Source organism: Anopheles funestus, assembly GCF_943734845.2.
Source record: "Anopheles funestus chromosome X unlocalized genomic scaffold, idAnoFuneDA-416_04 X_unloc_67, whole genome shotgun sequence".
NCBI lineage: Eukaryota > Metazoa > Arthropoda > Insecta > Diptera > Culicidae > Anopheles > Anopheles funestus.
The window spans coordinates 102,501-120,000 of NW_026045195.1; the positions used below are offsets into that span (position 1 = coordinate 102,501).

The window sequence follows — 17,500 nt, forward strand, 5'->3', positions numbered from 1 at the left end:
GTGGGCCTAACATGGCCAAAAGTACCGATAGAGCACCCACATATAGCACCGAATGGGCCTAACATGGCCAAAAGTACCGATAGAGTACCCACATATAGCACCCCATTGGCCTAAGTTGGCCAAAAGTACCGATAGAGTACCCACAAGTAGCACTGAGTTGGCCTAAGTTGGCCAAAAGTACCGATAGAGTACCCACAAATAGCACCGAATGGGCCTAAGTTGGCCAAAAGTACCGATAGAGTACCCACAAGAAGCACTGAGTTGGCCTAAGTTGGCCAAAAGTACCGATAGAGTACCCACAAATAGCACCCCATGGGCCTAAGTTGGCCAAAAGTACCGATAGAGTACCCACAAGAAGCACTGAGTTGGCCTAAGTTGGCCAAAAGTACCGATAGAGTACCCACAAATAGCACCGAATGGGCCTAAGTTGGCCAAAAGTACCGATAGAGAACCCACAAAGAGCACCCAATTGGCCTAAGTTGGCCAAAAGTACCGATAGAGTACCCATAAGTAGCACCCAATTGGCCTAAGTTGGCCAAAAGTACCGATAGAGTACCCACAAATAGCACCCAATGGGCCTAACATGGCCAAAAGTACCGATAGAGTACCCACAAGAAGCACTGAGTTGGCCTAAGTTGGCCAAAAGTACCGATAGAGTACCCACAAATAGCACCGAGTGGGCCTAACATGGCCAAAAGTACCGATAGAGTACCCACAAAGAGCACCCAATTGGCCTAAGTTGGCCAAAAGTACCGCCAAGTAGCACCATAGAGGCCCGAGTAGAGCGAAATGTGGGCCAAATTGAACATTTGAAAATTTTTACAAGTCCAAAAAATTTTCTAAGTCCAGAAAATTTTCTAAGTCCAAAGAGTTGGACAAATTTCCTTAGGCCCAAAGGTTGCACTGAATGTTCCTAAGTTGGCCATCAGTACCCATGAAGTATCGCGAAGGTTCACCCGAAAGACACAATATGCCCTAAAGTACCCACAGAGTACCCACAAGTTGCACCCAATTGGCCTAAGTTGGCCAGAAGTACCGACAAGTACCACCATAGAAGCCCGAGTAGAGCGAAATGTGGGCCAAAGTACCGAGTAGTTGCCACAAATGCCCAAATGGATACCAAAATGTGGTACCAAGTACCTAACTGTTGCAACAAATGCTAGCTTTCTGAGCAAAAGCTGTGGACCAATTTCGTAGAAGAACCGCCTAGGCGAAAAGGCAAAAATCGCCGAAGCTGGCCCGCTCGCAGAGCTCGCGGGCCAGGAGATACTCATAGGGCGATTTACTAGAGTGGGGAACTTGAGAATTTTTGTGTCCGAGACTTTGGGCAACTTCGCGGCCGCCCCCTTAAAGTAAAAGATTTTCTCTGGGTGCCTAAAATTCGCAATTCCCGCAAAGTCGGGAAGACGTTAAAGTTTTTGCCCAAAAAATGGCCATCGATTTAAGGTGATTTTCCAATAAGAAAATGCTTCCTATTTTGAATTTTTTCGAATATTTCCTAAACTAAGCGTCGGAGCACATGGCCGTGGAGGAACTTTTGGTAGCTTTTGGCAAGGGCTATCGGATGAAATAATAAGAAAGGCCATCAGAGCGATATTGGATTAATGCGGGCTCATAAACGCACCTGAGAAGTGAAAATTGGTACCTTGCACGCAGGATGCAAGAAATGCTTGAGTGTTAACCATCATCGGTACCAAGTACCTAGGTTATATCGAGTGCGTAGATGGAAGTCGGTACCAAAGGGAAACCTTCCTAGGCTAGGTGCACGCAAGTGAGTATGGATCGATCAGTAGAAAGATGGGAAGCCATAGGAAACCTTCCTAGGCTAGGTGCACGCAAGTGAGTATGGATCGATCAGTAGAAAGATGGGAAGCCATAGGAAACCTTCCTAGGCTAGGTGCACGCAAGTGAGTATGGATCGATCAGTAGAAAGATGGGAAGCCCAAGGAAACCTTCCTAGGCTAGGTGCACGCAAGTGAGTATGGATCGATCAGTAGAAAGATGGGAAGCCATAGGAAACCTTCCTAGGCTAGGTGCACGCAAGTGAGTATGGATCGATCAGTAGAAAGATGGGAAGCCCAAGGAAACCTTCCTAGGCTAGGTGCACGCAAGTGAGTATGGATCGATCAGTAGAAAGATGGGAAGCCCAAGGAAACCTTCCTAGGCTAGGTGCACGCAAGTGAGTATGGATCGATCAGTAGAAAGATGGGAAGCCATAGGAAACCTTCCTAGGCTAGGTGCACGCAAGTGAGTATGGATCGATCAGTAGAAAGATGGGAAGCCATAGGAAACCTTCCTAGGCTAGGTGCACGCAAGTGAGTATGGATCGATCAGTAGAAAGATGGGAAGCCATAGGAAACCTTCCTAGGCTAGGTGCACGCAAGTGAGTATGGATCGATCAGTAGAAAGATGGGAAGCCATAGGAAACCTTCCTAGGCTAGGTGCACGCAAGTGAGTATGGATCGATCAGTAGAAAGATGGGAAGCCATAGGAAACCTTCCTAGGCTAGGTGCACGCAAGTGAGTATGGATCGATCAGTAGAAAGATGGGAAGCCCAAGGAAACCTTCCTAGGCTAGGTGCACGCAAGTGAGTATGGATCGATCAGTAGAAAGATGGGAAGCCCAAGGAAACCTTCCTAGGCTAGGTGCACGCAAGTGAGTATGGATCGATCAGTAGAAAGATGGGAAGCCATAGGAAACCTTCCTAGGCTAGGTGCACGCAAGTGAGTATGGATCGATCAGTAGAAAGATGGGAAGCCATAGGAAACCTTCCTAGGCTAGGTGCACGCAAGTGAGTATGGATCGATCAGTAGAAAGATGGGAAGCCATAGGAAACCTTCCTAGGCTAGGTGCACGCAAGTGAGTATGTATCGATCAGTAGAAAGATGGGAAGCCATAGGAAACCTTCCTAGGCTAGGTGCACGCAAGTGAGTATGGATCGATCAGTAGAAAGATGGGAAGCCATAGGAAACCTTCCTAGGCTAGGTGCACGCAAGTGAGTATGGATCGATCAGTAGAAAGATGGGAAGCCCAAGGAAACCTTCCTAGGCTAGGTGCACGCAAGTGAGTATGGATCGATCAGTAGAAAGATGGGAAGCCATAGGAAACCTTCCTAGGCTAGGTGCACGCAAGTGAGTATGGATCGATCAGTAGAAAGATGGGAAGCCCAAGGAAACCTTCCTAGGCTAGGTGCACGCAAGTGAGTATGGATCGATCAGTAGAAAGATGGGAAGCCCAAGGAAACCTTCCTAGGCTAGGTGCACGCAAGTGAGTATGGATCGATCAGTAGAAAGATGGGAAGCCATAGGAAACCTTCCTAGGCTAGGTGCACGCAAGTGAGTATGGATCGATCAGTAGAAAGATGGGAAGCCATAGGAAACCTTCCTAGGCTAGGTGCACGCAAGTGAGTATGGATCGATCAGTAGAAAGATGGGAAGCCATAGGAAACCTTCCTAGGCTAGGTGCACGCAAGTGAGTATGGATCGATCAGTAGAAAGATGGGAAGCCATAGGAAACCTTCCTAGGCTAGGTGCACGCAAGTGAGTATGGATCGATCAGTAGAAAGATGGGAAGCCATAGGAAACCTTCCTAGGCTAGGTGCACGCAAGTGAGTATGGATCGATCAGTAGAAAGATGGGAAGCCCAAGGAAACCTTCCTAGGCTAGGTGCACGCAAGTGAGTATGGATCGATCAGTAGAAAGATGGGAAGCCATAGGAAACCTTCCTAGGCTAGGTGCACGCAAGTGAGTATGGATCGATCAGTAGAAAGATGGGAAGCCCAAGGAAACCTTCCTAGGCTAGGTGCACGCAAGTGAGTATGGATCGATCAGTAGAAAGATGGGAAGCCATAGGAAACCTTCCTAGGCTAGGTGCACGCAAGTGAGTATGGATCGATCAGTAGAAAGATGGGAAGCCATAGGAAACCTTCCTAGGCTAGGTGCACGCAAGTGAGTATGGATCGATCAGTAGAAAGATGGGAAGCCATAGGAAACCTTCCTAGGCTAGGTGCACGCAAGTGAGTATGGATCGATCAGTAGAAAGATGGGAAGCCATAGGAAACCTTCCTAGGCTAGGTGCACGCAAGTGAGTATGGATCGATCAGTAGAAAGATGGGAAGCCATAGGAAACCTTCCTAGGCTAGGTGCACGCAAGTGAGTATGGATCGATCAGTAGAAAGATGGGAAGCCCAAGGAAACCTTCCTAGGCTAGGTGCACGCAAGTGAGTATGGATCGATCAGTAGAAAGATGGGAAGCCATAGGAAACCTTCCTAGGCTAGGTGCACGCAAGTGAGTATGGATCGATCAGTAGAAAGATGGGAAGCCATAGGAAACCTTCCTAGGCTAGGTGCACGCAAGTGAGTATGGATCGATCAGTAGAAAGATGGGAAGCCATAGGAAACCTTCCTAGGCTAGGTGCACGCAAGTGAGTATGGATCGATCAGTAGAAAGATGGGAAGCCATAGGAAACCTTCCTAGGCTAGGTGCACGCAAGTGAGTATGGATCGATCAGTAGAAAGATGGGAAGCCATAGGAAACCTTCCTAGGCTAGGTGCACGCAAGTGAGTATGGATCGATCAGTAGAAAGATGGGAAGCCATAGGAAACCTTCCTAGGCTAGGTGCACGCAAGTGAGTATGGATCGATCAGTAGAAAGATGGGAAGCCCAAGGAAACCTTCCTAGGCTAGGTGCACGCAAGTGAGTATGGATCGATCAGTAGAAAGATGGGAAGCCATAGGAAACCTTCCTAGGCTAGGTGCACGCAAGTGAGTATGGATCGATCAGTAGAAAGATGGGAAGCCCAAGGAAACCTTCCTAGGCTAGGTGCACGCAAGTGAGTATGGATCGATCAGTAGAAAGATGGGAAGCCCAAGGAAACCTTCCTAGGCTAGGTGCACGCAAGTGAGTATGGATCGATCAGTAGAAAGATGGGAAGCCATAGGAAACCTTCCTAGGCTAGGTGCACGCAAGTGAGTATGGATCGATCAGTAGAAAGATGGGAAGCCATAGGAAACCTTCCTAGGCTAGGTGCACGCAAGTGAGTATGGATCGATCAGTAGAAAGATGGGAAGCCATAGGAAACCTTCCTAGGCTAGGTGCACGCAAGTGAGTATGGATCGATCAGTAGAAAGATGGGAAGCCATAGGAAACCTTCCTAGGCTAGGTGCACGCAAGTGAGTATGGATCGATCAGTAGAAAGATGGGAAGCCATAGGAAACCTTCCTAGGCTAGGTGCACGCAAGTGAGTATGGATCGATCAGTAGAAAGATGGGAAGCCCAAGGAAACCTTCCTAGGCTAGGTGCACGCAAGTGAGTATGGATCGATCAGTAGAAAGATGGGAAGCCATAGGAAACCTTCCTAGGCTAGGTGCACGCAAGTGAGTATGGATCGATCAGTAGAAAGATGGGAAGCCATAGGAAACCTTCCTAGGCTAGGTGCACGCAAGTGAGTATGGATCGATCAGTAGAAAGATGGGAAGCCATAGGAAACCTTCCTAGGCTAGGTGCACGCAAGTGAGTATGGATCGATCAGTAGAAAGATGGGAAGCCATAGGAAACCTTCCTAGGCTAGGTGCACGCAAGTGAGTATGGATCGATCAGTAGAAAGATGGGAAGCCCAAGGAAACCTTCCTAGGCTAGGTGCACGCAAGTGAGTATGGATCGATCAGTAGAAAGATGGGAAGCCATAGGAAACCTTCCTAGGCTAGGTGCACGCAAGTGAGTATGGATCGATCAGTAGAAAGATGGGAAGCCATAGGAAACCTTCCTAGGCTAGGTGCACGCAAGTGAGTATGGATCGATCAGTAGAAAGATGGGAAGCCATAGGAAACCTTCCTAGGCTAGGTGCACGCAAGTGAGTATGGATCGATCAGTAGAAAGATGGGAAGCCCAAGGAAACCTTCCTAGGCTAGGTGCACGCAAGTGAGTATGGATCGATCAGTAGAAAGATGGGAAGCCATAGGAAACCTTCCTAGGCTAGGTGCACGCAAGTGAGTATGGATCGATCAGTAGAAAGATGGGAAGCCATAGGAAACCTTCCTAGGCTAGGTGCACGCAAGTGAGTATGGATCGATCAGTAGAAAGATGGGAAGCCATAGGAAACCTTCCTAGGCTAGGTGCACGCAAGTGAGTATGGATCGATCAGTAGAAAGTGGGAAGCCCATTACCAAATGCCCTAGTGAAGACCGTAAACGAATATCATGAACCGAGAAGGAGCACCAAATGCCCTAGTGAAGACCGTAAACGAATATCATGAACCGATAAGGAGCACCAAATGCCCTAGTGAAGACCGTAAACGAATATCATGAACCGATAAGGAGCACCAAATGCCCTAGTGAAGACCGTAAACGAATATCATGAACCGAGAAGTAGCAACGAATGCCTGAAAAAGTACCAAGTCCTCGGTATAGAGTAACGAGAGTTAACCGCCGTAATGTATGCAATGTGGGCAGCCATTGCATGGGTTCTGGACTTGGTTCGCGAATAACTTTTTTGCTAGACATCGGACAAAGTTGACGTGGAAGAACGAAATGTAGCATTTGATGCCACCTATCCAAAACTTTTTCAAGATTGAAGATCCGATCGATGCAGCCTGAGTTATAGGCAAAAGTTGGTGCAAAAACGAGCATTTTTAATGGTGAAAAATCGGTACTCCTCGAATAGCTCCTGTTGGAAGCATCGGACCACATGGTCGTGGAGGAACATATTGTAGCGCGCGGTGTCAAGTATCGACACCCAAAACCGCATGTCCGATGGACGGAAAATGACCAAGTTATAGTGAAAACTTGGTTGCACCAAATTCCCGAAGAAGTGCAACGAGAAGGTGAATGCGATGGTTGTTCGTCGAATAGCTCCGGCCACAGACATGGTAGCGATTAGTGGTGCATGGAAGAAATCTAGCCACAAGTGCCATCTACCCATGGCCAGAAGAAAGTGTGGCCATATCTTGGATACCGGCGGAGCTATGGGGCAAATATGGGCCAAAAATGGTGCAAGTTGGACCAAAAATCCGACCAAGTGCGCGAGGCGCTTTCGTGAATAGCTCCGGCCACAGACATGGTAGCGATTAGTGGTGCATGGAAGAAATCTAGCCACAAGTGCCATCTACCCATGGCCAGAAGAAAGTGTGGCCATATCTTGGATACCGGCGGAGCTATGGGGCAAATATGGGCCAAAAATGGTGCAAGTTGGACCAAAAATCCGAAAAAGTACCTAGGTAAATGCGATGGTTGTTCGTCGAATAGCTCCGGCCACAGACATGGTAGCGATTAGTGGTGCATGGAAGAAATCTAGCCACAAGTGCCATCTACCCATGGCCAGAAGAAAGTGTGGCCATATCTTGGATACCGGCGGAGCTATGGGGCAAATATGGGCCAAAAATGGTGCAAGTTGGACCAAAAATCCGAAAAAGTACCTAGGTAAATGCGATGGTTGTTCGTCGAATAGCTCCGGCCACAGACATGGTAGCGATTAGTGGTGCATGGAAGAAATCTAGCCACAAGTGCCATCTACCCATGGCCAGAAGAAAGTGTGGCCATATCTTGGATACCAGCGGAGCTATGGGGCAAATATGGGCCAAAAATGGTGCAAGTTGGACCAAAAATCCGAAAAAGTACCTAGGTAAATGCGATGGTTGTTCGTCGAATAGCTCCGGCCACAGACATGGTAGCGATTAGTGGTGCATGGAAGAAATCTAGCCACAAGTGCCATCTACCCATGGCCAGAAGAAAGTGTGGCCATATCTTGGATACCGGCGGAGCTATGGGGCAAATATGGGCCAAAAATGGTGCAAGTTGGACCAAAAATCCGAAAAAGTACCTAGGTAAATGCGATGGTTGTTCGTCGAATAGCTCCGGCCACAGACATGGTAGCGATTAGTGGTGCATGGAAGAAATCTAGCCACAAGTGCCATCTACCCATGGCCAGAAGAAAGTGTGGCCATATCTTGGATACCGGCGGAGCTATGGGGCAAATATGGGCCAAAAATGGTGCAAGTTGGACCAAAAATCCGAAAAAGTACCTAGGTAAATGCGATGGTTGTTCGTCGAATAGCTCCGGCCACAGACATGGTAGCGATTAGTGGTGCATGGAAGAAATCTAGCCACAAGTGCCATCTACCCATGGCCAGAAGAAAGTGTGGCCATATCTTGGATACCGGCGGAGCTATGGGGCAAATATGGGCCAAAAATGGTGCAAGTTGGACCAAAAATCCGAAAAAGTACCTAGGTAAATGCGATGGTTGTTCGTCGAATAGCTCCGGCCACAGACATGGTAGCGATTAGTGGTGCATGGAAGAAATCTAGCCACAAGTGCCATCTACCCATGGCCAGAAGAAAGTGTGGCCATATCTTGGATACCGGCGGAGCTATGGGGCAAATATGGGCCAAAAATGGGTAAAATTGTACGGTCCAAAGCCAAGGGTAAATTTTTTTATTCCTCTAATAACTTCTAGCACAGACATTGAATCGGTTGGTGATGTATGGATGAAATGTAGCAAACAGTTGGAACTACCCATAAAATCTTAAAGATTGACGATCCAATGTATAGAACCGGAGTAATGTGCGATACTTGGTGAAAAATCGAGTGAAAAATTAGCTATAAACTGTTTTTGGCCCATAACTCGAATACTAGACATCGGAAGGGGGGGTCGTAGAACGATTTTTTGTTGCCCTATCGATTCCCTATCGAACGAGCAAAAGTTGTTTTTTTGACCAAAAAGGACCCCTACTCTAGTAAAATTGGCCTGATTTTACTAGTCCCCGGTACCCGTACAGGCAAAATGAGCAAAATGCTCAAGTATGAATGGTTTTTGGCCCATAACTCGAATACTAGACGTCGCAGGGGGGTGTCATGGAACAATTTTTGGTAGCCCTTGAAATTATCTATCGAATGACATATACTTGATTTTTGGCCAAAAAGTTCCCTAGACTAGTAAAAATCGCATCATTTTACTAGAGTCGGGTACCCTGGACGAAAAACCGCTATAATTGCGGTTTTTGGCTAATAACTCGAATACTAGACGTCGCAGGGGGGTGTCGTGGAACAATTTTTGGTAGCCCTTGAAATTATCTATCGAATGACATATACTTGATTTTTGGCCAAAAAGTTCCCTAGACTAGTAAAAATCGCATCATTTTACTAGAGTCGGGTACCCTGGACGAAAAACCGCTATAATTGCGGTTTTTGGCTAATAACTCGAATACTAGACGTCGCAGGGGGGTGTCGTGGAACAATTTTTGGTAGCCCTTGAAATTATCTATCGAATGACATATACTTGATTTTTGGCCAAAAAGTTCCCTAGACTAGTAAAAATCGCATCATTTTACTAGAGTCGGGTACCCTGGACGAAAAACCGCTATAGTTGCGGTTTTTGGCTAATAACTCTAATACTAGACGTCGGAGGGGGGTGTCGTGGAACAATTTTTGGTAGCCCTTGAAATTATCTATCGAATGACATATACTTGATTTTTGGCCAAAAAGTTCCCTAGACTAGTAAAAATCGCATCATTTTACTAGAGTCGGGTACCCTGGACGAAAAACCGCTTAAGTTGCGGTTTTTGGCTAATAACTCGAATACTAGACGTCGCAGGGGGGTGTCGTGGAACAATTTTTGGTAGCCCTTGAAATTATCTATCGAATGACATATACTTGATTTTTTGACCAAAAAGTTCCTAGACTAGTAAAAATCGCATCATTTTACTAGAGTCGGGTACCCTGTACGAAAAACCGCTATAGTTGCGGTTTTTGGCCAATAACTCGAATACTAGACGTCGGAGGGGGGTGTCGTAGAACAATTTTTTGTAGCCCTTGAAATTACCTTTCGAATGATATATAGTGGTTTTTTGGTCAAACAGTGACCCCGAGACTAGTAACCCTCCATACACAAAACCGCCTAAAAAGTTTTGGTTTTGCAAAATTTTGAAAAGTGCGTCAAAAAAATTTTTTCAAAAAGTACCAAATCGTGATCAGAACTCACTATAGACCATAAAAAGTGAAATCCGATGGTCATTTGCAACACTTGGTCAATCGAGAAAAATTTCACTTTTTTACTAGAGTCGGGTACCCTGAACGAAAAATCGCTCAAGTGATGGTTTTTGGCCAATAACTCGAATACTAGACGTCGGAGGGGGGTGCCGTAGAACAATTTTTTGTAGCCCTTGAAATTACCTTTCGAATGATATATAGTGGTTTTTTGGTCAAACAGTGACCCCGAGACTAGTAACCCTCCATACACAAAACCGCCTACAAAAACTTTGTTTTGAAAAATTTTGAAAAGTTCAAAAAAATTTTTTTTTCAAAAACTACTAAAACGTGATAAGAACTTACTATAGACCATGAAAAGTGATATCCGATGATAATTTGCAAAAGTTGGTAACTAGTAAAAAATTTCACTTTTTTACTAGAGTCGGTGCAACGAGAAAAAAAAAGTCCGTGATGGAGAAAAATGGCACGTTTTCCACGCCTGTACGCTTTCGTTTTCTATATAGGGGGTAGGTGAGCCAGAAGCATGAATTTGACTGAGTACGTATCTTTATGAATTGGGCCCTTCTAAATCGATTGAGACTACCCCCAGGACGATCGGACGACTGCTTCTGGCTCAAAATGTGGTTTTTAGATTTTGATCGTCAATTATGAGAGAAAAAATCGATTAGAAGTAAAGATACGAAATGCTTGGTCTAAGTTGGGAAACGACTTCGGATATTTGTTGGACGTTGTCGTAGAAGGTCCGAGGACCAAGGAAAAGTGATTTCCAAGTGGATTTATGCACTATTAGTCGATGGTAAGATGTGAAATTAGTAGAACTTACCATACAGTTTGCGAAGTTGAAACAATCGGTTGGTGAATATGGTACTGTCTGTCCAATTTGGTGGTTCGGAATGAGTGAAACGATGTTGATGATGGATAGACGTTCCGATTGCCCCCGATCGGGGAACATATAGTGGTCTTTAAGGTCCAAGTACCTATGTTTTGGTAAGCAGAACTGAGAGTTAAAGGATGAAAGTCGGCCATTCCTAATATCATCCTATCGGTGGTTCGCGAGTTGTTTGAGGACCGGAGCAGCTCGCGATGAAACGGTCCTAGGGTATTGGTTATCCATCCAAGGAAGAGTAAATGCGATCCTAGATGTGTGTCGTTGGCCGTTCTACCGGTATCGCCTATCGATGAGATATCGACGGGCATGCCTTACTCGAAAGTTGAATTCTAGGATCGATGGTCAAACAGACCTATGAGCGATAAACCAAACTGAACACGTATTGATGTCGGCTTTTCCTATCATTTGATGCCGCAGGTTGTTTAGGGACCGGAGCAACTTGCGGCCGAGACGGTCCCCGGGGGTTTCTTTCTCCAAGGAGTGGAAACTATTAAGCAAGAGTTGTAGCAAGATACGATCCTCTGATGTGTCGTTGGCCGTTCATGCGGTATCGCCTGTCGATGAGATATCGATGGGCATGCCTTACTCTACCGACCTTCTAATTGAGAGTATTAATCAGGGATCGATGGTCAAACAAGACCAATGAGCGATAAACCAAACTGAACACGTATTGATGTCGGCATTTCCTATCATTTGTCGCAGGTTGTTTAGGGACCGGAGCAGCTTGCGACCGAGACGGTCCCCGGGGGTTTCTTTCTCTAAGGAGTGGAAACGATTAAGCAAAAGTCGTAGCAATAATCGATCACCTGATGTGTCGTTGGCCGTTCTTGCGGTATCGCCTGTCGATGAGATATCGATGGGCATGCCTTACTCTCCTGACTGTTTAATTGAGAGTTATAATCAGGGATCGATGGTCAAAAAGACCTATGAGCGATAAACCAAACTGAACACGTGTTGATGTCGGCATTTCCTATCATTTGTCGCAGGTTGTTTAGGGACCGGAGCAGCTTGCGACCGAGACGGTCCCTTCCCGAAAGATGGTGAACCGAGTCGTCTGGCGTAAAAACCGGACGACTCGAAAGGGCTTGACCCTTTCAAGTGAGCGATAATCACATTCTACGCTCAGTTCGACAGCTACAAGGCAATCACTCGCTATGTTCAGAGCTAATACATGCAACATGCCGGCATTGTTTCCACCGACGCATGGATTCAAGACTGGTGCACTTATTAGTTAAACCGTTCGCCTCCGGGTGTTTCGAGTTCAAGTCTGGATGAGGATTGATCTTGCTGGTAATAGCTTGAGCCCCTGAATAAGGGGTCGAAGCGTACATCTTGAGACCATGTACAACATATTACCAAATCGGCACCATGGGTTCGGGTGCAAGTGATGTAACCGTGAAAGATGTTGAGCAGCCCAACATCGGTTTACACACGCATAATAGGAAGGCAGCGCTGTCGACTGGTCAGTCGTGTAAGAAGTGTGCATTATCGATCACAAATATATTGGTGATCTGTAGGTTGCGCATACACCATGCCCGGTGTAAAGTGCCGTGGTCCCCCCCGGGGGGCTGCATCAAACCGTTCGCCACGCGAACTACCCAATGGAACGAACTCTATGCATTTAATAAGAAGAAGAGATGATAATGAAACACGGTCGATTTAAGAGTTGAAAACGTTGAAATACCTATAAGCAAGTCTTAAGTTGGTGGTGACCGTTACGCCCCAACAAATTGGTGCCTTACCCTACACCAAAGAGCCATTCAACATGGTTCAAGTGAGCGATAATCACGCTCTACGCTCAGTATGACAGCTGCAAGGCAATCACTCGCTAAGTTCAGAGCTAATACATGCAACACGCCGGCATTGTTTCCACCGACGCATGGATTCAAGACTGGTGCACTTATTAGTTAAACCGTTCGCCTGCGGGTGTTTCGAGTTCAAGTCTGGATGAGGATTGTTCTTGCTGGTAATAGCTTGAGCCCCTGAATAAGGGGCCGAAGCGTACATCTTGAGAGTAAATGTACAACATATTACCAAATCGGCACCGTGGGTTCTGGTGCAAGTGATGTAACCATGAAAGATGTTGAGCAGCCCAACATCGGTTTACACACGCATAAGGGGTTTATTGTTATCTGTAGGTTGCGCATACACCATACCCGGTGTAAAGTGCCGTGGTCCCCCAGGGGGCTGCATCAAAACGTTCGCCATGCGAACTACCCAATGGAACGAACTCGATGTATTGAAAGAGATGAACAATTAATAGCGAGAATAGGGGCCCGGAAGCAATTCCGCGGCCCTACGGTCGATTCAAGAGTTGAAACGTTGTACAATCGTGGATAGCACCTAGTGCTAATATGGTGAGAGATAATGTGTGAGGAAATTTAGTTTCCTAAAGTTTAGTTAGTGGTTTCCGTTGTGCCCTAACAAACTTAAAGTTGGTGGTGACCGTTACACCCCAACAAATTGGTGCCTTACCCAACACCAAAGAGCCATTCCATATGGTTCTAGAGAGAGAGAGTTGTGTGGAAATTTATTTCCCACTAAGCGAGTGTGTGTCTGTAGTGGAACGAATTCTGGTTGATCCTACCAGTAATATACGCTTGTCTCAAAGGTTAAGCCATGCATGTCTAAGTACAAACATAAATGAATGTGAAACCGCATAAGGCTCAGTATAACAGCTATAATTCACAAGATCATCCTACCACTAGTTACTTGGATAACTGTGGAAAATCCAGAGCTAATACATGCAACATGCCGGGACTGTTGCCCTCGCGGGTAGCTGAACTGGTGCACTTATTAGTTAAACCAATCGCCTCCGGGCGGCTTGAGTTGAAGTCTGGATAAGGACGCAGATCGTATGGTCGCTTGTCGACTGACGACAGATCTTTCAAATGTCTGCCCTATCAACTATTGATGGTAGTGTAGAGGACTACCATGGTTGCGACGGGTAACGGGGAATCAGGGTTCGATTCCGGAGAGGGAGCCTGAGAAATGGCTACCACATCCAAGGAAGGCAGCAGGCGCGTAAATTACCCAATCCCAGTACGGGGAGGTAGTGACGAGAAATAACAATATGGACCTCTCTAACGATGGTCCATAATTGGAATGAGTTGAGTATAAATCCTTCAACAAGGATCAAGTGGAGGGCAAGTCTGGTGCCAGCAGCCGCGGTAATTCCAGCTCCACTAGCGTATATTAAAGTTGTTGCGGTTAAAACGTTCGAAGTTGATTGCCCGTCCAGACACGTGACCGCCACGGGCGCCCGGTTACACGCCGGGGCCGTTCGTGCGCGCGCTCACGGCTGCGACTCACAATGGTGTACTTGGGCGTTACTCTGTGAACGAGTACCGTGCTACCGGTTAACTCCGGCACGGGCTCCTCATGGTGCTCAAGATACTCACATTTACCTTGAACAAATTAGAGTGCTCAAAGCAGGCTAAGACAAAGCGTCCGGCCCCCCCGTGGGGTTGGCGTTGGCCGAGAATAATCTTGCATGGAATAATGGAATATGACCTCGGTTTATACGATTTCGTTGGTTTGTCAGAAACCTAGAGGTAATGATTAACAGAAGTAGTTGGGGGCATTGGTATTACGGCGCGAGAGGTGAAATTCGTAGACCGTCGTAGGACCAACTGAAGCGAAAGCGTTTGCCATGGATGCTTTCTTTAATCAAGAACGAAAGTTAGAGGATCGAAGGCGATTAGATACCGCCCTAGTTCTAACCGTAAACGATGCCAATTAGCAATTGGGAGACGCTACCCCTATTCGGTGCTCTCAGTCGCTTCCGGGAAACCAAAATCGGGTTCCGGGGGAAGTATGGTTGCAAAGTTGAAACTTAAAGGAATTGACGGAAGGGCACCACAAGAAGTGGAGCTTGCGGCTTAATTTGACTCAACACGGGAAAATTTACCAGGTCCAAACTTATCGAGGTAAGACAGATTGATAGCTCTTTCTCAAATTTAAGGGTAGTGGTGCATGGCCGTTCTTAGTTCGTGGAATGATTTGTCTGGTTAATTCCGATAACGAACGTGACTCAAACATGCTAACTAGAACGCTGTCAGCAGTGCGCCTCCGGGCGCACCTGACGTTACAGCCGGGCGGCGCCTTCACGGGCGGTCGTCGGCTACGTTTGCCCTGCTTAGCGGGACAACTTGTGTTTAGCAAGCTGAGAATGAGCGATAACAGGTCCGTGATGCCCTTAGATGTTCTGGGCTGCACGCGTGCTACAATGTGGGTCGCAGCGTGTTCTCGCCAATAGGCGCCCCCATTCCGAGAGGAACGGGAAATCACTAAAATGCCCATCTAGTCGGGATTGGGGACTGCAACGGTCCCCATGAACCTGGAATTTCTAGTAAGCACTAGTCATTAGCTAGTGCTGATTACGTCCCTGCCCTTTGTACACACCGCCCGTCGCTACTACCGATGGATTATTTAGTGAGGTTTCTGGAGGCTTACCTTCCGCGGTTCCTTCGTGAGCTGCAGCTGGCATGGCTGAAGTTGACCGAACTTGATGATTTAGAGGAAGTAAAAGTCGTAACAAGGTTTCCGTAGGTGAACCTGCGGAAGGATCATTACTGATGATCGTCCGCGAGTGACCAACCATGGGCTGCCTTCGGTGTAGCTCGGTCGCTCGCTTGCTATGTGTCAGAATTTGTTGAAAGCCAACTCGTTCGTTGTACACTTTGATGGGTGACCATCACTGTGTCTCCGTGCCGAGCTAGATCTCCCCTAGCCGTAAGGCACTTGAACGCCCCTTCGACGACGAGTTACAAGAGTGTGGTATGTGTCATAATCTGGTGAAGCTTTCTGCATGTGATGTGCCTTGTGTGGATCCGTGGCCATTGCATTGTGTCTGGTGTGTAGGTACCCAGACACTTAAGCAAACTCGATCGTTGTACACTGTGATGGGCGAGCATCACTGTGTCTCCGTGCCGTGTAAGAGCTCCCCTGGCCATCAGGCACTTGAAAGGTCCTTCGACGACGAGTTACAATAGTGGTGTGTTAGATACGTCAGGTGATGGTATCTACTGTTGTGCAATACGTATCCGGCCACGGCACGGAACGAACGGGAACTGTGGTGCAGACATACAAAGAGTTAAGCCTATTAGTCATTAACTCTAAGGACGGGGCCATGGGGCGGTACGCAAAGGATACGGATGAGCGAGTATGCAGGCCCAATACTCAATAGCTCGATCCGATCCAAGCACATGAGTTGACTGCGGCGTCAGGTTAACCAATGTGCAATACGTATCCGGCTACGGCACGGAACGAACAGGAACTGTGGTGCAGACATACAAGGGCCATGGGGCGGTACGCAAAGGATACGGATGAGCGAGTATGCAGGCCCAATACTCAATAGCTCGATCCGATCCAAGCACATGAGTTGACTGCGGCGTCAGGTTAACCAATGTGCTAGATTCTATTTGGCCAGTAGAATCTTGTGTCTTATGCGATTTGATACCAAGACACCAGAACGAAAGTTAGTTGAAGAGTTATTAAACTCTTATGAAGTATGGTTGTGCAATCACAACTTATGACTTTAACCTATAAAGTGGATATGGACTATCAATTATAACATGGGGCACACACCATGTTCTCGATCCAATCCACGCACACGAGTTGCCTGAGTAGCGACAGGTATACCGATGTGCAATACGTATCCGGCCATAGGCACGGAACGAACAGGAACTGTGGTGCAGACATACAAGGGCCATGGGGCGGTACGCAAAGGATACGGATGAGCGAGTATGCAGGCCCAATACTCAATAGCTCGATCCGATCCAAGCACATGAGTTGACTGCGGCGCCAGGTTAACCGATGTGCTAAGAGAGTTGTTCCTGGGCCTTCAAAGTGACTTCAAAACTATCTTAGCGAATGGTGGCCATGGGCGTAGACATGAGCCACAAGTCACAAGGCCTGGGACTATTGGGTAATAAAGACAACTTAGTCAGAAAGTTAGTCTTTGGACGTACCACCGGGATTGTGTTACATTGGGAACCTTACTATAAAACCCTAGGCAGGGGATCACTCGGCTCATGGATCGATGAAGACCGCAGCTAAATGCGCGTCACAATGTGAACTGCAGGACACATGAACACCGATAAGTTGAACGCATATTGCGCGTCGGACGATTAAACCCGGCCGATGCACACATTCTTGAGTGCCTATCAATTCCTTGATATACAACAAACCAAACTTCAGGGTGGAGCGTGCCACAATAGAACACTATGGCGAGCAGCCCGTCTAGTGTCGTGGGGGAAACACGCTTCCACACTGTGCATAATGGCGTGCTCGGGACCTTTGTTGGGACCGCAGGGCGCTGAAAGTAAAGGGGTGAACCGCATAAATCGCACGCACGTAAACGCGCACACACACAAATAGAGTGAGACGTATCGTAGGATACCGCTAAGAGTACGTTGTGAAACATGGGGAAATTCAATCGAAAACCTCTTTGATGTCCAAGAATTCGTTGACCGTATCCGTCGTAATACTGGATCAACGTGCTTGGGGGAAAACGTCAAAGGGTTTTATAATAGTGGTGCATGATTAACCCATCGATGCCCGAGGGGAACATGTTGTCCAATACAATAGTGGTGCAGTTGGCTCGACATGCTCGGGGGGAGACATCGT

The 17,500-nt window shown here is 47.1% G+C and overlaps 1 non-coding gene across 1 annotated transcript; it reads left to right on the plus strand.

The window, feature by feature from the left end:
• Positions 1 to 16,878: 16,878 nt before the first annotated feature.
• On the plus strand, positions 16,879 to 17,036 carry LOC125773968 (5.8S ribosomal RNA). Its single transcript, XR_007420504.1, has one exon. It is a non-coding gene; the product is annotated as a 5.8S ribosomal RNA (ribosomal RNA).
• The last annotated feature ends 464 nt before the right edge of the window (positions 17,037 to 17,500 follow it).